Raw genomic sequence first — 22,362 nt, forward strand, 5'->3', positions numbered from 1 at the left:
CCACACAGGCAGTAACGGAGACAAATTGGGGGAGGAAGGGGACACAGAGAGGCTGCGGCACTGAGCTCCTGCAAAGAATATGTGAACCGAGGGGTCGGGGGACGCCCAGAGTGGGATTTCTGCAAGAGACAGCCATCCAGGGCACGTGGGGCCGCCTCCACTCTGTTCCCTTTTGCTTCTTAATAGCACTGAAAGGGTCCTCCCATGAAGGCATCTCATCCCTTCCACAGTCTTCCTTGATCTCACACTCGTCTCTCTTCCCCTGCCCTTTCCTGCCTGCCTGACTCCACATCGGAAGCCGGGAGTCCTGCAGCAGTGTCCACCCCGTTAATGAAGCGTGGTTCAAATCCGCCCTGCCCCCTTCAGAGCTGGCTGGCTGTGCCCGCTCTTCCAGCTCTGGTCTCACCTGCCTGTCCTCCCTCTCGCTGCAGGTTTTTCCCACTCGGCCTTCACGTTCGGGATCGAGAGCCACATCAGCCAGTCCAACATCAACGGGACGCTGGTGCAGCCCGCCGCCCTCATCTCCATCCTGCAGAAGGGGCTGCAGTATGTTGAGGCTGAGATCAGCATCAACGAGGTACGTGATGTGTGCGGGGCTGGGCTTCCCAGCAGCGGGGAGCTCGGGACCCCGGTCCAAAGCCCGCGTGTGCTTCCTGCAGGCGTCTGAGAGCAAGCTGGGGTTGCTTGTTTGGTTTTTGATACACTTTGAGCATCCCAAATCCGAAATCCTAAATGGTCCAAAATCTGAAGTTTTTGAGCGTCAGTGTGATGCTCAGAGGAAATGCTCACTTGAGCATTTCAGATTTTGGATTTTCAGATTTGGGGTGCATAACCAGTAAGTGTAATGCAAATATTCCAAACTCAGAAATAATTTCACATTGTGAAACGCTTCTGGTCCCAAGCATTCCTGGGAGCCTGAGAGAGGGACAGTCAGGGACAGAGAGATGATGGCCCTGTGTCAAAGTGACTTCAGGTGCTGGTTTCACGACTGTGCTCCTTGTGGAGCTGATCCGGGGAAAGATGGAACAAAAACCATCAATTAAAATCATACAGATTCTCTTGTATCCCCTCCCACCTTCTAGATTGGAGCTGTGCCGATTTGATAGGAATTTTGAAAGTCAGTTATTTGGGTTTTAAGCAGTTCCCTTCTCCTCCCTGGCCCCTTCATCTGTGCTCTCGGGATTCAGCTGAGTCCCACGGATGAGTCCACGAGTCCCAGCTCTGTCCTGCCTTCCTCAAGTTCAGAGCACACAAAAATGTGTTTGTCCGTCCACCAGGCAGCACCCTGAGCACTGCGGGTTTCATGTGATTCGAGTATTTAGAAAGCACGTCTTACTTTTAAGTGTGTACAGAAATTTTTTTGATAGTACCAGAGAATTGAAGGATGTTCAGACAAAAATGTGAATCAGAGGCCCAGACTGGAGCCTACTCGGGAGAGCGTGGTGCTGACAACACCAAGTCAAGGGTGATCCCCTTACCGGTCATCTTTTAAAAAAACCAAAAAATGTGAATCAGAACTAAACGAGGTCATTGTGGGTTGTATCGTGGCTGTATTCGGTCTAAACCCTGAATCCAGGGCATCGTTTCAAGTAGCTGTAAGTGCTTATTTTATTAGATCAGATGGGCACGTGCACCAGGAAGGAAATCCTGAATGCTGCAGGCATCTCTAAATCGGGGCCGATGCTTCCAAAGACTTACTCCTCCCACAAAAGTGGGTTCTAAGAGATTCCACACTTGCCATGGCACCAGGCAGGGTTTCTCCTGCTCAGCACAATGTACATTTGTGGCTGGACCCTGCTCTGTGGTGGGGACTGTCCTGTGCACTGGAGGATGTGGACCAGCATCCCTGGTCTCCACCCACCAGCTGCCAGTAGACCCCCCGCCAAGTGGTGACAATGAAAAATGTCTCCAGTCATTCCCTGATGTCCCCCAAGGAGACAAAATTACTCCCCCCATACACAACCCCTGCCCCTGTTGAGAATCCTTGCATCAGGGATATAGCACTTTTGTCTAGGAATAAAGGAGACACGTTCACATGTCCCTAATGCCCCAGTTCAGGTTGACACTTACAAAATATCAGTCTCCCTCGGGACAGCCATCATACCTGGTTCTTCATCAACGGTTCCCCTTGTCCACCTCCCTGTCCTTGGCCCACCATGGAGTCCCTCTGCCCTGCCCCTACAGTCCAGGCACCTGCTTGGTTCCGCCGACCCCCGACCCCTGCCCCTGAGCTCCCAGGCGTCTCAGTTTCTGGGCCACCTTCCTGCACCTCTCCCACCTGGAAGGCAGAGTCTGGTCCTGGAGGTCCTCTTTTGCGGGTGCTGACGGCTGCCCTTGGCTTACTTTCCCAGGATGGCACGGTGTTTGATGGCCGCCCCATAGAGTCCCTGTCCCTGATAGACGCCGTGATGCCCGATGTGGTGCAGACGCGGCAGCAGGCGTTCCGCGAGAAGCTCGTGCAGCAGTAGGCCAGTGCGGCGGCCGCAGCGGCAGCAGCAGCGGCTGCAGCAGCATCCACGGCAGCCCCGGCAGCAGTTTCCCAGCAAAATCTACCAAAGAACGGAGAGGCCACGGTCAACGGGGAGGAGAACGAGCACACGCAGTATGTAAGTGTGGGGCTTCTGGCGCTTTATTGTGCTTCTAAAGCTGGGCGAATGCAACGACTTCTTAGAGATCTGCCCGCTGTCAACTTCTCACCAGTTGCTTTCCAGTGCTTGCTTACTGTCTGGCCGGAAGACCTTCACGTTCCCTGTTTGTCACCAAAATCCTTAGACCCGACCTTCTCGACACACATCCTGGATTTTAAGAAATCCTGCTGCCCTGCTCCTGAGGGCTCGCGTGTAACAGGGACAAGTACCAGATGCTCACTGTCCAACATAAGCAAGTATCTCTCTCAGCCTTCCATGCAGAGGGTTTTCAGCCAAATTATGGTCTAGTAGTCGAGCCCACGGTCAGTGCAAGGGCACCACGCCCCGGACACCAGGCATCATCTTACTTGGTCATTGCCAAACCCCGGGAGGTTAAACCTGTTAGCTAATCGCCCAAGAGTATGCAGCAGATGAGTCAGAGCTCGACAGTCATATCACAAAACTTGCTCAGGCCCGGTGCACCTTCCACCAACTAACTCCCACATCAGAAAATCTATTTAAAACTAGAACAACAGAGACAAAAGAGGTGCCCTGTCCTGGGACCCAAAGTCAGAATGCAAGGCATGCCTGTGCCCCATCCAGGACCTGAGCCATTCTGCCACCCCTCTGGTCTGAGGTCGGCTCCTTACCCGTTCCCCATCACTGGTCTGTTCCTCTGGAGGCTGTTCCCTGCTGTGGCCGTGGGAGTGGGAGTTCTTCTGCCCAGGCTGCGTCTGGGCACTGACCCCTGCCCCAGGGAGCCCAGCCTCCTTCTCTTGCTCGTGCACGTGGCTAATACACCCTAGCTCACTGCTCTTAAGTTCTGAAGCAGCCGCCTCGACCCCCTTCTCAGCACCTCACACCTGGTCTGCAGACCAGCCTGTCGGGGCTGGAGCGTGCCACGGCTGCCTGTGGATAAGTGAGCACGTGACAGCCTCCTCTGCACGCCTCTATAGAGTCCCAGGCCCCCACTGCACGGCTGGCTGGGACACCAGCTGTCCTCTCGCCATCACCAGGGGATGGATCCACCAAACGTGGAAGATCATTATGCTTTTCTTCATCTTCTCCCAGCCACATGGGAACTTGGGAAGCATAAAAGAAGTAGCGTTTTTACACAGCCTCACTGTTCCTGAGGGTAGGTTGTGAAGATTTTGTGTCATTATTCTCAATCCAAGCACGGTCACCAGGCATTTTCATATTTTTATGTGTTGATCCAGAAGTAGTGGATCTTAGGTTACTTGCCACAGACAAGTGAGTCCTTCTCTTCTGGGGTTTTCCACCTAAATACCTGAACAAGCAGATTTAAGAGCAGACTCAGCTCTACACTGCATTACAAAACTCTCAGCTGCTGCTGACTGGGTGCTGGTTAGATCGGACTGCTGCCTTCTCTTTCCCGTAAAGCAGGGGCTACTAAACTTTCCCTAAGGGACCAGACAGTGGCTGTCAAAGGCGTTCAGAGCCAGGCAGTCTCTGTCACAGTGACCCAACTCTGTCTTGAAATGCAGAAGCAGCTGTCCTCTTCTGCTCAGGCTGCTGTGACAAAGCACCGCATATCTGCGGCAGAAACAGCCAACAATTCTCCCCACAGGCCTGGAGGCTGCAAGTCTGAGCTCAAGGTGAGGCAGGCTGGTTCCTCCTGAGTCCTCTCTCCTTGGCTAGTAGACACCATCTTCTCCCTGTGTCCTCACATGGTCGTCCCTCTGTGTGTGTCTGTGTCCTAATCTCCTCTCCTTATAAGGACATCAGTCGTATTGGATTAAAACCCTCTCTAGCAACCTCATTTTACCTTAATCACCTCTTTAAAGACCCTGTCCCCAAATACAGTCACTGTCTGAGGTACTGGGGACACGGTTCATCCCATAACAGTTGCTGCAGGTAATGCATAAATATGTGGGCGTCAGTAAATAACTTAAACGTTGTTTATGAGGAGAGGCTGCAGCAGGCTAGGTTTTGGCCCATGGGTCTTAGTTGACTGGCCTCAGTTTTAAGGAATAAATTAATATATTCCTCACTCAAATTTGAAGACTGGCAAAATACAAAGAGACACAAAATACCCAATCACACAAAGCCATGATTTAGTTATAATCGTCAGAGATGGTAACGCCTAGTACATAAAAACAAGGTGTTCCTAAAACAGAAGCCCCCTGAGAATGAGTTTCTTTTGTATTGATAAGCCACGTGCCTTTTTGTGTTTCCTACAACAGATAATCACTTGAAACCCATGGAAATTGACGGGGACGTTGAGATTCCACCCAACAAAGCCACAGTCCTTCGGGGCCATGAGTCCGAGGTGTTCATTTGTGCCTGGAACCCTGTCAGCGATCTGCTGGATTCTGGGTGAGGATGTCAGGTGGGGGACGCTCCAGGGTCAGGGGAACCCCTGCTCGTCTCTGGCATTCTGCCTCAAGGGACACGTGCTGTTGTCTGATCTCCTGTGTCACGTCTTCCTGACATGAGCAGATACAGAGCGTGTCCTGTGCACTCCACAGCTCTATGTGTCTCGGATTGTGAAGTCGACATTCCTCGCTGTGTTCTCGGATTGTAAAGTCGATATTTCTCACCGTGTTCTGCATGGGATAGGGAGCAAAGACATTTAAAACTGCTAAATGCAGAGATGGGGAGAAGGGGGGGTGCATGGGAGGGGTGGAAAGAGCTGTTCCCACCAAGAGCTGAGGTGCGTGTGTTTTTATTCTGCAGGTCTGGAGACTCGATGGCCAGGATATGGAACCTTAATGAACACAGCAACGGGGACTCCACCCAGCTTGTGTTGAGGCACTGTATACGGGAGGGGGGACACGATGTCCCCAGTAACAAACGTGTCACCTCACTGGACTGGAACGTAAGCATCTTCCACACCCAGGCCCCTTGAAATGTCAGGGTGCGGTGGCCCTGCCCTGAGCTGCGGGCTCACAGGTGCCCTTCATCTCCAAGAGCTCCTGCTGAGGCCATGGCGGGCACAGAACGAGCTGGGTGTTGGGTGGCCGTGCCTTCCCATGGTCAGCACGCATGAGCGAGTCGAGCCTGATGGCGCTGTGAGGTGGACCTCACAGCGTGAAGGTGGGACCCCAGGATGGCTCAGCTGGGGAGCTGTGACAAGCAGCCAGGAATGCAAACTTTCCCCCTTGAGAGCTCAGGACCAGCTGCTATGTGCATTTATACATGGGACACACGCCGTTCAACTTCTTTTTGTTTTCTGCAAAGTCCTAGGATGACTTTCTGTAGGTATTTTAAATTCTATCCTTAATTAGACAGCACACAAGGTGAGTGGTTTCAGTGTGGCTTTCTCGCTTACTGGTCCACATGCCTTGCATTTAATTTAACAGCAGTGTGTACTGAAGTAGTCAGAGATGACCCGTTAGTCTCTTAACGTGGCAGCAGTTATCAGCTTAGGAATATTCTAGACTTGGGATCCTGGCGATTTCTGTGTGCATTTCTGGTGCCACCACTACTAAGCTGCTTCTCTGGGTTTGTGTCTCTTTCTGGCCCGCAGAGCGATGGGACACTTCTGGCCACAGGTTCATATGACGGTTTTGCAAGGATATGGACGGAAGACGGTAAGTCCTGCGTCTGTCGTGTTGGGGTTGGACAGGACCTGCTTCTGTATGTAACCGTGAAGTGAACAGAGCATGACTTTGAAGTCAACATGTTTGTCTGTATTTTTTTTACATAACAGGTAACCTGGCCAGCACCTTAGGCCAACATAGAGACCCCATCTTTGCCTTGAAATGGAACAAAAAGGGGAATTATATTTTGAGTGCTGGTGTAGACAAAGTGAGTATTAACTTAAAACACATACTTTCGATCTATACATGTTTGTTTTCAGTCTCCAGATAACATGGTGTTTTCTTTGAATTCTTAGGCTTTCTCCTTCCGGTTAAGAAATCAAAAGGACCTGTATAGGTTTTGTTTTTGTAATTTTGATCTTAGTGTTAATTTATAGCACGTAATCTCTGTCAGTAAATTCCACTGTTCTACATACCTCTGTGCAAAGTGTCCATTCTTTTGAGGTTCATAGTTCAATGATAAAGAGAAGAAAATCTCCAGACTGTGTTTATCAATGGCTGGACAGAGCAGGTGGTGTGGGTGTGCTCTGTGTAAACTTTCACCCCTAGAGTGATGTTAGTGACACAGACTGTTCTCTTAGCAGACTTCTGCTCTCCTAATTTGATAAGCTCCTGCTTCCCACTGTAGACTACACATTTCCTGAGCAGGAGTAAAACGGACCCAGGGACAGGGCACTGTCCCCTGACAGGCCACGGAGCCAAAGTGGGACTCCCTTACTCTGCACTTGGACAGGGCTGCCAGAGAGACGTGATGGCATTAGAGCCAGGTGCCTCTCGAAGCCATCATGGGGTGGAAGATCCCAGAACAAAGAGGAAGGTGACATAGAACCATTCCCCCACAGAAACTACACTGGTTTCATGATAGTTTGAAAACTTTACTCTGTTACTGCTTTCTGTTCATTCAAATTGTAAAATTTAATATAAAATAATAAACGAACTCTAAACATCATCACACTCTTGGAGAAGTCATGGGTGCACTTGGCAGGGTACAGCCCACACAGGTGATAACTGGCTCATCACCTGTTCTTTTAATTAAATTTTATTGATACACAGCCACTCCCATTTGTTGAGAATTGTCGGTGGCTGCTTTCACGCCTTAGTGGCCGAGTTGAGCACTTGCAACAGAAGACCATTGGCCCTCAAAGCTTAAGGTATTTACCAGGTGGCCTGTGACAGAAAAAGAGTGCCAGCGCCTGTATGTGGATATAACTGTGTAGGTCAATGAATCATTTGTTCCTTTTCTCTATATTTAAGCCAAGAAACTCTTCATTCAGACTTTGGAGCCTAATTTATTATAATATAAGAAAAGATAAGCTGCTGTGGTTGACAAACTAAATGTGTCATGTAACTACCATCAAATTTTTCCCAAGATGTTCTAGTTCAAGTAATACGCATACACAGCACTCTGTCATGCCTTCAGCAGGCCATCGGTAACTGCCACTTGAATTATGAAAATAATTCATGAAAATGATGGCTAATATTTACAGCAAGCACTTTACTACTATGTGTGTTAACCCATCCGATACTCTCAAGATCGAGGCAGGCATTAGTATGATTAATCCCATTTTACAGAGGAAGAACTGGAGCCCCAGAGAGGTTTATTAACTTGTCTGGTGACACACAGCTGGTGCAGCGTGGCGGAGGATGAGGCCCCGGCTTACCAGTAACTCTGCCCTCCGACTTGCCGAGCATTCTAAATCGTTTCCTGGCCTCCTTCCCACCTGGTGGATCTTTTATTTTACATTCATTTGTGTGTTTCTCACCGATTATTTATTTTGACTCTACCAGGTGACGGACTACATGATCAGTAAAAATGCGTATCTGGAATCATGTTAGTCTTTTGGTTCATATATGTCCCTCTTTACTCCTTAGTCAACCATGGCAGGAATAATAACAGTGTCCTTGAACATAATACCCATGGAGAAAATGTAATTTATGAGGATGCTGGTATGACCTTCAGTGTATGCTTAACCCAAAGTGACAAAAATATATTTCACATTCTCAAAGCTTTTGTGAAAAGTTTTCTTCGGTTCAATGTATATTTAACATACACATCAACTAAATGTTCCAGTGACTGATTGCAGTATGTGAAATTGTATCAGACATTTGTGAGTTTACTTACAGTTTGACCCTTGAACAGCACAGGTCCACTTATACATGGAACATTTTTGGTCTGGTAAATACTGCACAATGCTATAAATGTATTTTTCTCTTCCTTATGATTTTCTTAATAACTTATTCTTTTCTCTAGCTTATTTTCTGGTAAGAAAACAGTATATAATATATATATATATATAACATAGAAAACATGTTTTAATTGAATGTTAATGTTATTGGTAAGGCGCCAGATCAATAGTCGGCTATTAGTAGTTAAGTTTTGGGGAAGGCAAGAGTTACACGTGGATTTTCAACTGTGTCCGGGTCGGTACCCTAAGCCGCACGTTGTTAAAGGACCGATTGTACTCACAATATATAATCCACATTTGTTTGTGCTTGACAAATTAAGAAAACAGTTGCAGACAAACAGTGACATGTGGTCCTGAGCTGACCCCAAATGTAGGAATACCATGTTTAAAAGACACTTGCTGCTCTGAGTGATTCCTCTGAACCTTTCTACAATCAGACCAAAACATATCCTGTTCTTAAAATGAAATCTTTATGAAGTCCCACTGACAGACAGGTGTAAAGTTTCCAATGACGTTGAAAATTCCGGTTAATGAAGACTTAATTCCAATGGTATTTATGCAGCTGCCCCTGACTGCTGCTTTAAGTATGTTCCTAGCTTCAGTAAGTTCATCATAATTCACGATTTACTTTGTGTTCCGAGGTGCTGATTACCTTTTTCCTTACTGTAGACCCATAAATCAGCACCTGACCTGGGCGTAATCCGATGGCTTTGCCACATCTCGTGGTCCTGGTTCATGGAGGGTTGGTCAGGGGAATTTCCAGAAATGTCTGTTTGTGCAGCTGTTCATTTGGAAAACTGCTGAAAAGACATTTAGATATGTTTTGATACAGGTTTTTTAGCGTTTTGGGATGAGGGGGAATCACCACTGATTTGGGTAGTTTTCTCAGGTATCAGTTAAGGCTGCTGTGTCCGCTGCAGTAGCCACCAGCTCATGTGGCTATAGTTCATCACATGTGGCCGTCCAAACTGCTTTGTGTAAAACACGCTGTGATTCCAAGCTCTAGGATGGGGGGCAAGAAAGAATGTCAGATACCTCATTAATATTTTTCTATACTGATTACGTGTTGAAACAATAGTAATTTGGAAATATTGGAGTGAAATAATATACACTGTTAATGAATTGTACTAGTTTCTTTTTTCTTTTTAATATGGTGACTGTAAAATTAAAAACTAGTGTAGTGACTCACATGATGCCTCTATGGGACACTGCTAGGCAGTTAGCTTATTTGGGGAGAGCACGGTGTCACACCAAGGTCAAGGTTCACATCCCCTTACCAGCCAGCCACTAAAAACCCCCAAACTACAGAGAAAAGAACACTCCCCTCTACTTCCCCTTCTCCTAATAATATGACCTCTCCTCATCCTGAACTTCCTACAGCTTCCCTGAAAAATTAAAGGAATAGGTCTATTGGACTGTGCTGGTTTAGAAGGAATAAGGGCCCACTGTCTTTTCTTGTATGATGCATTTTTCATGAGAAAACTTTGCAAGAAGAATAATTACTAACTTTTTCCTTTGTTTGCGGAGCACAGACAACAATCATTTGGGATGCCCACACAGGAGAAGCCAAACAACAGTTTCCTTTCCATTCAGGTGAGGTTTGTTTTGATTTTGTAATTTAAAAGTAATGATTCAGAGTTCTGTGAAATGTCCCTTAAAGTAATTGTGAATGCACAGAGGGAGCTGCCTGGGGAACCTCGCTGGTGGGAAGGAGACCCATTTCATGTTAAGTGTTGTCGTTCAGCTTTGCAAGGTACAGATGCCTCAACACCAACCTGCTCCCGAGTCTGGAAACACAACTGGGAACCAGCCAAAGAGCCAGGGCAGGCTTCTCTGTCCTGCTGCTCCAGAAGGGCTGCTGTTTTGGGGTCCCCGAGACCACTCCATGTTTGGCAGTCTGCTGGGTGGACACACAGGACTCAGCATACACAGCTAAGACTTCTTGTGGGAACGGATACAAAGCAACATCAGCAAAGGGAAAAGGCATGAGGGATGAAGTCCCGAGGAGAACAGACGTGAGCTCCCCGGGGAGTCGCACGGGATCTGCTTAATTCCCCCAGAAGTCAGCTGTCTTCCAGGGAAGCCCATTAGAGACTTGGTGCTGAGGGTTTTCATTAGGGGCTGGTCACATGGAGGCACCCACTGCCTACTCCATGCCCGGATTCCAGACTCCCAGAGTTAAGCAGGTGCTCAGCACAAACTGCACTGTTTGCACGGACAGCACAGGCAGGGGCTATTCCCATCAGTGAAGGAATGGTGAGAGCTCGTATCGTAAGAGGGTGGTCAGACCTTGATGGCTAAGCCTCGAAGAACTGAGCTCCTGGCACTTGAAGACATTACCTGGTTACAATGGCCCGAAACGCTATGTAGGCAGCACCCTGTTCTCTGTGTGACGTGTGCTCTAGGGCGGCACTGTTCACAGTCCTCAGGCCATGAGCTTTCCCAGTCAGGGTTCTGTGAACACAGGGCTCAGTTCCAGAGCTTCTCTTTCTCAGAAGCAGCCTGTGATGATCCTGAATAAAAGGGACTCGCTGAGATTCCCAAGGAGAAGGGGCTCATCACATGAGCAGCTCCCTTTCCCCCTTGCTGTTCCTTCCTGAGCCCCCCGACTCCTGCCATCACCTCTCACTTGATGCGTAAATGCCTCTAGGGAGTGTTCCATTTGGACTGCCTCAGGGGAGCAGAGACTACACAGACATGAGCGGTGCATGGCCACGAGGTCCCCGGAGTGCCAAGTGCTCATTTGAGGTAGTGGGTGCCTGAGAGGAGGTGGGAGCAGCTGCCCTCAGCCGCAGACCCGCTCCCTGTAACCGGACAGGCATGAGGCTTGGAGGCCACAGGTACAACAGCCGTGGGGACTAACACATCTGTACCCCTTCTCTGGCTGGTAACTGTGCTGATGCCCTGAGATGTCTTGTCTCACTCCATGCTCAGCATCCCCTGAGGGCTTTTCAGAACATCCCTGTGTGCAGCTGAGACCCCAGGACCTGCCTGAGGGACAGAACAAGGATGGAGTCTGGCTGCTCTGACTTCACCACCCTGGTCTTTACGTGTTCTTCCATCATCTTGGGGCACCCAGCTCTGAGGACAGAACAAGGGCTGGGCTTTTAACAATGGCCCTGGGCATTTCGGTGCATTGGATAGTGGCCGGATTTCCCGCTGCCTTCTCAGCAAAGAACACAGAAAGTAGAGAATGAGACCCTAACTAAACTGCATCATTAGTTAACCTTTGTATTGTTCCATCGTCGTTACTTCTGAGGTCCCTTCAGGGGCAGGGCTCACACTAGAACAAGGAGTAGGGAAAGCTGGGACATGCATAGATCTAGCGGGGAGTGACCAGAAGGCAGTCACCTCAAAACCCTCAGCAGAGCAGAGGGTCTCTTGGACTCAGGCAGGTTGTTCATCACGAGTCCTGACCTTTCACCCAATTTCGTCCCTAATATGGGATTCTTGTTGACACTAATTATCCCCGAATCCATGGGATGCATTAATGGGTTGCAGGAGGTTTTTTAATTGGGGTGTCTTGAGCACAGGCTATGAAATCTTTTTCCTCTTCTTTTTTCTCCTCTCTCTGTGAAAACAAATCTAACAGGCCCACCATGGTGATACTGCTCAAGCAGGAAGGTGCAGGGGGAGGTAGCCGGCACACCTCACCTGCCCTTTCTCAACTGTGCCGTGGGAGCAAGAGATGCTGCATGCTGTGGGGCACAGAAAGGGCCATGGAGCCTCTGTCCAGAGGCATCTTGTCATCCCTGAAAATGTGGGAGGAGAGGGTCTTTAAGGTCTTTGAAAGTAAGAGTCTGTTCACGCGGGAATATGTTTTATCGTGTTACTAGATATGGCTTCTCCACCATGCTGTTAATTGTTCTAAGTCAGCCGAGCTCTGTGCACAGTTGATAAATGTCAGTGTCCTCCCTGTCTTTCCTGCTCCACAGCCCCTGCTCTTGATGTGGACTGGCAGCACAACACTACCTTTGCCTCCTGTAGCACAGACATGTGTATTCATGTATGCAGACTTGGCTGTGACCGCCCGGTCAAAACCTTCCAAGGACACACAGTAAGTGGGACTTCTGAGTTTCAGACTTGAGTTCATGACAATGTGATGTGGGAGCCTTTTTATATTTTTTACCTAGAATCAAAAGATGCCATGACAGCAGACCAGTACTTCTGCCGACCTTTGCTCTTGAGCTGTCGCAGCTACCCTAGGCAGTTGGATTAACCCAGTGATGGGAAGGCAGTGAGAAAAAGTGACTCTGAGGTGATCTAGATGTTGGACTTTGCGGCAAAGGCTATGAAAAAAATGTACGAGGATATAAAGGAAAAGATGCTTGTAATAAGTGAATAGATGGGGAGTGTCAGCAGAGAATGGAAATACTATGTTTCTAAAAAGAAATGGAAATTGGAGAACTGAGAAGCAAAATGTCTGAAACGAAAATCTTATTAGATGGGTGTAAAAGCAGGCTGGAGATTGCAAAAGCAAGGTTAGTGAACCAGAAGGGAGATCATAGAATGGACAACTTGAAGAACAGAAAAGACTGAAAAAATGAGTGACGGCTTATTGATGTATGGGACAATATTAAACATATATCTGTGTTATATGGGTAGAAAAAAGAGAATGGAACAGGAAAATTACTTGAACCAACAGTGGCCACATTTTACTAAATTTGGTGGAAAACATCAACATTCAATCCAAGAAGCTGGGCAGACCCCAAGCAGAACATCTAGAAAGAGATCTGTACACCTAGGCATGTGGTCAGCAAACACTAAAACCAATGATAAAGAGAAAATTGTAAAAGCAACCAGAGGCTGAAAAAATAATCTCATCATATACCAGAAAAGAAGAGTATGAGCAGCAGCTGTCTTACCAGATTTTTTAGCTAAGCACATGAGGCTCTTCCCAGTCTTTCCTCAGCAGATCCCTCTAGCGTCCCAAACCCCCCCATTCCTCAGTTCTCCTGGAAGACACGTCTGGTCCAGCCCCTCACACCTCATCTCAGCCACTCCTGAAATGCTTCCCTGCCTTAAACTCTCACAGCCCCCATCTTACACCCACTCACCATGTCCCTGGTCTGACACAAAATCTTTCCCATCTTCCACGACCCCATTCAGATGTCCTCTGGATTCCTTGGGGACAATTCATGGCTCCCACCTGGGCTCTCTCATGTGCCTTCTCGTTTATTCTCACCAGCACCCAGAATGTCATTAGATGTTGGGGATCCCCTGTTAAAGCAGAGGGGTCTGATCAAAGCCCCTGGGGAGTTCCCATCATGCCCCCAATTTAAGGGAATTCAATTCCATTGTCCTCAGTGCCTGCGCCTTTCCCTAGTACCCACCAGTCTCAGCTCCCGGCCCAATGCGTCCCTGCTTCCAAAAGAAAGTTTTTTTGGAGCACAGGCATCCATTGTCCCGTGAATATCTGGCTGTGGTTACAAAGGGACACTTGCTTTTTCTGGTCTAAACTTGTTTCTCCTCTAACCCTGGTTGATCTGCAAACTTTTAATAGTACTGCCCGCAGTCTGTGCATGCCGTAGGGTACAAGGTCACATAGCTATGTGATTTCCTGCTGCCGTGCCTGGGACTTTACCACCGTGCCACCACTTGGCTCTTTAAATGGGTCTCCTTGTGGTTAATCGTTTGGAACAAGCCTCAAGCTAAATGTGGCTGAGCTACTTCTTCCTAAGACTTCTGAGCCTCTTCTCAATGCTTCCTAGGAATTGTGACTTGGGCTAAAAGTGGCGGGTGGGTGGGGTGGCGCTCCATTCCCAGGAGGGTTCAGCTGGAGACAGTTCATGGTGACTGGCTCCAAATTCCTGGGCCCCAAGAAACCTGCCCATAGATTCTCCTCTCAGCATCTGCAGCCAGAACCAGCTACCCTTGTGCACATTGACACACGCCCACACTCCCACACATGCATGCACACACTCACACCTCCACACTCCAGCACATGCACGCACACACATACATGCATACACACTCACACACAAGCAGGCACAATCATGCATACTCGCATGCACACTCACATGCCTGGACACTCATGTATGTGTATGAAAACCCACACACAGCCACATGCTGACACACTTATGCACACTTGTGCACATGCACACAAAGTCAAGCATGCTCATGCACACTCATGTACACTTGTGCGCACGTATGTGCATGCACACATCTGCACACTCACACGTGTACACATTATCCCCTCTCCAGTCTGACCTCTTCATCCTCCCCTGGCTCATAGGAGCCCACTCCTTGGACTCATATGCATGCCCACTCACAGGCCTGGACACTCATGTACGTGTATGAACACCCCCACACAGCACATGCTCACACACATGTGCACACGCATGCACACTCACACTTATACACACTTGTGCACATGCACACAAAGTCATGCACACTCATGTACACTTGCACACACATACGTGCACACACATGTCTGCACAGTCACACACAGGTCCACACGTTATACCCTCTCCAGTCTGACCACTTCATCCTCCCCTGGCTCACAGGAGCCCACTCCTTGGACGCACATGCATGCCCACTCACACTCCTGGACACTCACGTCTACATATGCACACCAGCATACATGGCCACATGCTCAGACACATGCCCATGTATTCATACACATCCATGCACTTACACACGTCTGCACACTCACACACACCTGGGCACTCACATGCACCTCTGCGCACATGCCACTCTCCAATCTGACCTTTTCATCCTCCCCTGGCTCACACAGGAGCCAACTCCCTGGACTCCAGGCTTTCTTCCTCCCTTTTCCCAGGCCATCCGTGCCATGTGGAACACTGATGTGGCACTGTCACTTCTTTGCTTTACACCCTTCACAACTCAGTTTCCTTAAAAAGTAGTGTGACCGTATAATTTATCCTCCAACCCAGAGTTCTTAGGAGTGTGAAATTATTTAGAAAATGAATTATGAGTGTGAAGTTAGTTAATTGTTGGGCTGGACAGCAGGCATAATATTGTGGGATTGTCCTGAGCAGATGGGGCCCTACAGTCACCCTAAGGAAAAGACCCTTGTGTGTGCACCTTCTCCTTGGTCTCCATGTGCGGCACAGTGTTCCTCTGCCACAGGCTGTTCCTTTGTAGAACCATGTTCCCTGTGTGTCCCCCTCTCCCTTGCCTACCAGGTACATTTGCCTTTGTCCCCCAGGGCTTAGCCTCGGGGTCTCTGGGCCCTGGTGGCCCTCAGGAACAGTCCTGTTCCTTTGTGCACCCAGCATGCTGAGCTGCCTGGTAGAACTCCCCTGCCCTTTGTATTTCCAGGCTGTTTGCACTGGAGCGCAAGCCCCTTGGGTGGGTTTTGTTTGTCCTGTGTGTTCTCACAGAGCCACCCTCTGGGCTCTGGCGTGTGCTCGTGCACTTGGGGCACACGGGCCTCCTGTTCCCCGTGGAACCCCACCGTGGCTGGGGAGTTTCGTTTGTCTGCATTGACCCCCGTCCACTACCACTCGCCAGAAAAATGTAGCAGATTTAGATAGAAGGAGTAGCTGTTGCATTAAAAAAGCACAGGGAAGTGATTTCCATGTCCAATTTTAAAAACAGCTGTGGTTTTGGTGTTTTTATTTGCTACCTATATTGTACATCAATTCTTCATTTGCTTCCTTCCTAGTATGGAATTTTTTCCCTTCAAGAAATATTGATGGGGGTGGCTGCTCATTTATGGTATATGGCTGTGCTTTTATATAAATGAAAAAGGCAAAGTGAGAAAAAGGAAAATGCATGGCCTCCCAGGCTCTGTGCTTTGCTTTTGGGGAAAGCCCCAGGTGGCCGGTCAGCAGGATGACAGAATCTTGCTTCCCCTGGAGGATGGCCAGCAGGATGACAGAACGTTACTGCCCCCACCAGCAGTCTCTGGTGGATGGTAGGCAGGATGAGAGGGTGCTACTGCCCACTTGTGTAAAGCTGCTGGGATGACAGGGTGCTACTACCCCCTTGTGGACAGCCACTGGGATGACAGAGCACTATTGCCCCCTGGTGGATGGCAGGGTGAGAGAGCACTACTGCCCCCTGGTGAACAGTAGGCAGGATGAGAGAATGCTACTGCCACCATGAGGACAGCCACTGGGATTATAGAGCACTATTGCCCCCGGTGGATGGTCGACCAGATGATAGAGCACTATTGCCCCCGGTGGACTGTAGGCAAGGAGAGAGAGTGCTACTGCCCCCTGGTGGACGGTAGGCAGGAAGAGAGGGTGCTACTGTCCCTTGTGAACAGTCACTGGGATGACAGAGCACTACTGCCCCTTGGTGGATGGCAGGATGGCAGAGCAAAAATGCCCCCTGGTGAACGATAGGCAGGATGAGAGAATGCTACTGCGCCCTTGAGGATAGCCACTCGGATGACAGAGCACTATTGCCCCCTGGTGGACGTTAAACAGATGAGAAATTACTGCTGCCCACTTGTGGACAGCTGCTGGGATTACAGAGCACTATGGCCCCAGGTTGGGGGTAGGCAGGAAGAGAGTGCTACTGCCCCCTTGTGGACAGCCACTGGGATTACAGAGGACTACTGCCCCCTGTTGGACGGTAGGCAGGATGATAGAGTGCTACTGCTCCCATGAGGACAGCCAGGGTGGTTACAGAGCACTATTGCCCATGGTGGACAGCGGCTGGGATGAGAGAGCACTATTGCCCCTGGTGTGTGGTAGGCCGGATGACAGAGCGCTTCTGCCCCCTGCTGGACGGTAAGCAGGATGAGAAAGTACTGCTGCCCACTTGTGGACAGCTGCTGGGATTACAGAGCACTATTGCCCCTGGTGGATGGTCGACCGGATGATAGAGCACTATTGCCCCCTGGTGGACAGCGGCTGGGATGAGAGAGCACTATTGCCCCGGTGGATGGTCGGCTGGATTACAGAGCACTGTTGCCCCCCGGTGGTCGGCATGGTGACAGAGTCCTACTGCCCCCTGGTGGACGGCTACCATGATGACAGAGCACTACTGCCTCCTGGTGGACAGCCACTGGGTCTGATCTCAGGACTTTATTTCTTTTCCAAACCCGTCCTATCTTTCAGAATGAGGTCAATGCTTTCAAATGGGATCCTTCTGGAATGTTGCCAGCATCCTGCTCTGATGACATGACATTAAAGGTAAAGTTGGCATCTGTAGGGATGAGCTGTTTAACCCTAAACAGCCCCCAGTACTCAACGCAAGTCTCACATTCCCTGTTCCTTTGGGGGTTATCTGTACTGAGTCCTCTTCCTTCCTCTGTAATTTGTCTCATTACTGACTGTCAGATTAGCTCTCGCCCAGTGAACTCTCATGTACCAGTCGAGGGTCCTGCTAGGAGTCCCAGCCCTTCCTGGGCAATGACCTGCAGTTTTTTCCAGTGGGACACTCCAATGGCTTGTGAACGGTTCACAGCCAGCAGTCTCTTGGCTCACTGGAGGGACATAGCTTGCTCATATTGTTACCACTGTGTTCTCTAGATCTGGAGCATGAAGCAGGACACGTGTGTGCACGACCTGCAAGCTCACAGCAGAGAGATATACACCATCAAGTGGAGCCCCACCGGGAAGGCCACCAGCAATCCCAACTCCAACATCATGCTGGCGAGGTAAGGACAGAACCCCTGCACAGCCCAGCCTCGGCTCCTGAACGCAGCCTGGCCCGCTGTCACTGAGTCAGCAGCACAGCAGCAGAACTTCCTCATACGCAGAGAGAACAGGACGTTTTGCTGGAGCATTGAATGTCATAGCTCCCTTTTGAAGGGGCTGAGATAGAACTTTTAAGTGAGGCTGGGAGAAGGCACGTGTTCAGAGGGCTTCAGGCACCTGGCTTTGCTGAAGGTTTTCCTGACAGCAGAGAAAGGAAAGGGAAAGAGTTCACCTCGGACCTTGGGCTTGGTTTATTCGTTCAACTCAGGGCTTACATGGGCAGGGATTTCAAGCAGGGATAAAAGTTCCCCCAGCCACAGCCAGACTTGACCTGACACTTTATATAGTGAGTCCCCTAAGACAGAAGCTTGGGAGGGAGTGGAGTGGCCAGCGAGTCACCGCCAGAATTGGGAAGACGGGTTATAAGTGACCAAGTTGGCCTCCTCCAAACCACGTGGCTTTAGGCTTCATTCAAGAGCATTATTGTGCCCTGAAGCTCGCCAGACCCCGTTAAGAGTAGAATGTTCCACTCTCGTTATTTCAGGAAGAACTCTTAGAAGAAGAAGCTAAAGAGATTCTGAGACCGAATGCCGAGATACTTAGGGGTCTGAAAACCAGGATCTGGACCCATGAAATGTGGATGTCCCCTTAGCCTACAAGAGAGGAAAGGTAAGGGGAATGTTTGGGTACCAGGAGGCAGCAGCGGGTTAGTCTCTGTAGCTGCAGAGAGAGGGTAGTGACAGGCGGGCACACAACTCCTGTAAGGGGAGAACGCCTGCCACCTGCCTCTGGGGCAGCAGGGGCCAGCCAGCCGCGCCATGAGGGAGCAGTTCGTTGAAAGTGCTCAGCCCAACCAAGCTTGTTTCTTAGAAAAGACTGGAAAGAGTCCCTGTATCAGCCGAGTGATTGAACAGAACAACACAAAGGCCATAATTCTCTTATTTCACGTAATTGTCCTAAAAGCCACTTAAATGACTACGATACAGTACCGCTTACTATAATCATGTATTGGTGACTTGGGGAGTTCTTTTGTGTCACATATTACCCGTTAGGAACATAAATGACCCTTTAGTCAGCACACACGAAAAGGACAGGGTGGTACCAGCCCTGTAGAGAAAAAGAAAGCCAGATAGCAGGTTTGTCATATGTATTTTATTTTAAATTTGAAAATAACTGAAATTTGCAGCTCTCAGCAATGTGGTCGAATGTGTAGATGTGACTGTGTTTTAATTCCTGTTGGACTAAAAATGTTATAAATATTTATTCACTCTATTCTCTGCTTTTCCAAACCTGGCTATCTGCATTTGTTGGTAACAGTAGAAGTTTTTCAATGTAAGAGCATCTTAGATAACTTGACAAATATTCCACAAAAGTATTTACCATTTATATCTTTAAACAAATGCAGAAACATAGGAACGTGGGTATCAATTTGCTTTCGTAATAACAGCACCAAAATTTGTTTGTTTTGTGACGATGGTTTGTTTTCACTGCATCTGAGTTGCATTTTAGGAGGAGAAGCTCACCGATCTGGACCTAGAAGCAGGGAGAGAGAGTCGGCTCCTGCGAGGTTTGGCCCGTGTTGGAGGGATGTGTGCTAAACGCCCGCGTGCTCAGGTGATAACGTGTCCCCTCCGTCTCCGCAGTGCTCCGTTTGACTCCACGGTCCGGCTGTGGGATGTGGAGCGTGGGGTGTGTATCCACACGCTGACCAAACACCAGGAACCTGTCTACAGTGTCGCTTTTAGCCCCGACGGGAAGTACTTGGCCAGCGGCTCCTTTGACAGGTGTGTCCATATCTGGAATACTCAGGTAATCTCTTAACCCTCGGGGTTGAGTCCTTTGCAAAGTATTGCCCGAGTAGCTGTGTTTGCAGTGACCTGGGCTCAGAACAGCTACCAGGGAACTGGCGCTCAGGAATGAGCTGCCGCCCCCCATGGAGAGCCCAGTCCTGGGCTGTCTGTCCAGCTCTGCCTGGCTGTGCCCTTGCCCAGGACAGACACCCAGTGCCACTCCCTCCCCAGGAAAGGTGTCTGCTTCTGCTGTCCTCAGGGCTCACAGCTCCAAGCAAGACATCTTGGAGACGTCCCTCCTTGGAGGAGCCACCACCTTCTTTTCCCCTTTATGAGCAGCTCCCCGCTGTCCCCGAGACCCGTGCAGCACCTGGGTGGGCAGAAGGGCTGCACCCCGTATGGTAAGCGCTGGTCACTGTGCTTTCTCCGCAGAGTGGCAGTCTTGTCCACAGCTACCGAAACACCCGTGGCATCTTCGAGGTGTGCTGGAATGCTCGCGGGGACAAAGTGGGCGCCAGCACCTTCGATGGATCCGTAAGCAGTGCTCGTGGTGGCAGGGGCAAGCGTGGGGTCGGGGCAAGCCGGGGTGGCACTCGGCAGGGCTCAGCTCATGCGCGGGGACAGCTTGGGGTGGCCCCACACCTGAGAGTGGCCCTCGATTCAGCCCTTGCAGAATGTCCTTCTGGTCATCATTTCCTGGATGAAATTGGGGTGCTCTGCCCCTCTGAGGACATTAGGCAATACCTGGAGGCCTGATGGGCTATCACTGCTTGGGGTTGGGGGGCTCCTAGCATCTCCTGGGTTGAACCCAGAGATGCAGCACAACCTCCTCCCATGCACAGCACAGCATTGACATCCAAGGCCAGGGTCCCCAAATGTTCTTGGAGGCCTTGCACTTAGGCCTAAGCTGCCACCTACCTTGCCACGTAGGCATCTGGCTGTGGTTCCTGATGCTGCCACTGTCACTCTGCCATGTGGACCTTAGTCCTTGCCCTGGTGTTTACACCAGTGCTGTTTGCTTGAGTTTGGTTGGTCAGGTGTGCAGGCACTAGCCTGTTCTTGGAGCTTCTCTGACCTTCATGACTGTGTTCCAATGAAACTTTATTCACAAAAATCGGTGGTTGGCCACCATCTACTGACCCATGCTCTAAAGGCACGTTTGTGTCATCTCTCGAGATAAAAGGCGCCTCTGTCTTTCCTTCCAGGTGTGTGTTTTAGATCTGCGGAAGTAAACACAAAATATTCTAGAAAAACTCAAGAGTTCTAGTGGACCAGCAGAGAACGTGTGGGGTCCTGGCCCTCTCCAGACACCATTCTGTCAGCTTCAAAACTGTATGAACTTGACTTGCGTTAGAGTGTACTTGGAAATCAACTCGTCACTGGACACAGGAGTCTATATGTTTTTGTAATCTTCATCAAGAAGTTCCTAAACAAACAAGGAAAAAACAAAAGCATACACACAGTCATATCAGAGGGGGAAGAGTGGTCTCCTCCCAGGACATTCAGCCCAGGAAACAGGAAGCTAGACGTGCACGGTGTGGTTTCCATCCGGAAGAGGCTCTGATGGCTGAACGGAAAACAAGAAAAAAGGAAGCTGTGCCAAAAAAACAAAAACAAAAAACAAAACAAAGAAGCAAAATGCTGTGATAAACCAGAAGGGGAAACGTCCTCTCCTCGCGCTGGTGTTTTCTTTCCCCTGACAATTGGGACACTACAGCTGCTATGGCAAAGGATGTTCAAAGACCAGTTTGTACAGATGCATTGCGCAACTTTGTAATCCCAACCCTTTCTATTTTCTAGAATCTTCTTTGTTCGGTGGTTTTTCTATCAGCTGGAATTCTGTCGTCTGGGGGCCTTCGGTCTGAGATGGAAACCGTTTTGGGTTTGTTGCGTCTTCCCTCTGTCGTTCCCTAACCCCTCTGCCTTTTCCCCTTGTCTGCTGTGGTCTGGCTTTTCAGGACCCCTCGGTCGATGCAGCCACCTGGACACGGTGACAGAAGTCTCCAGTGGACAGCTTCCTCCCTCCATCTGTCTCCTCCTCCATCCTGCCCTTCCTTCCCCTACCCCTCGCTCACCGTTCTCTGTCCCGTCCTCATAGTTGCTACAGATCTTAGGTCTCAAGGGCACTTTGGGTGCATAATAAGTGCTTTATGTTAAGAAGGCAGGGCAGGGGGACTTTTTACAGGAGAAAAAAAAATGACTTAGAAGAGAAAGAGCCTGGAGTATTTTTGGAAAAAAAAAAAATTTTATGTTATAACAATTTAAAAATCCTCAAATGGCCATCAGACATAGAGAGCTGTGTGTGATTCATAGTCTAGAAAAGCTGTCAGGAGACACAGGCAGGGCCCAAGATGGCTTCCCCCATTCCATACAGCTCCACAGGCGGTCAGGAAACTGGGTGGGAAGGGTCAGCCCTATGGGTGAGCAGCGGGTGGTTCTGCGGCCCGCCAGGAGGACGAAGAACCACGTGGCCTCTTTCAGGGTGTGTGACCTTAGCGGCCGCCAGGAGAGAAGTGAATGCAGGACGGTGTGCTCTGACCCTGAGGAAGCATCCCCAGAACCAAGAGGCACCAAAGCCA

The 22,362-nt window shown here is 49.5% G+C and overlaps 1 pseudogene; it reads left to right on the forward strand.

Annotated features, from left to right (window-relative positions):
- Positions 1 to 2,393: 2,393 nt before the first annotated feature.
- On the forward strand, positions 2,394 to 21,015 carry LOC134366885 (F-box-like/WD repeat-containing protein TBL1X; annotated as a pseudogene).
- The last annotated feature ends 1,347 nt before the right edge of the window (positions 21,016 to 22,362 follow it).

The sequence above is a fragment of the Cynocephalus volans genome, chromosome X (assembly GCF_027409185.1).
Source record: "Cynocephalus volans isolate mCynVol1 chromosome X, mCynVol1.pri, whole genome shotgun sequence".
NCBI classification, from domain to species: Eukaryota; Metazoa; Chordata; class Mammalia; order Dermoptera; family Cynocephalidae; genus Cynocephalus; species Cynocephalus volans.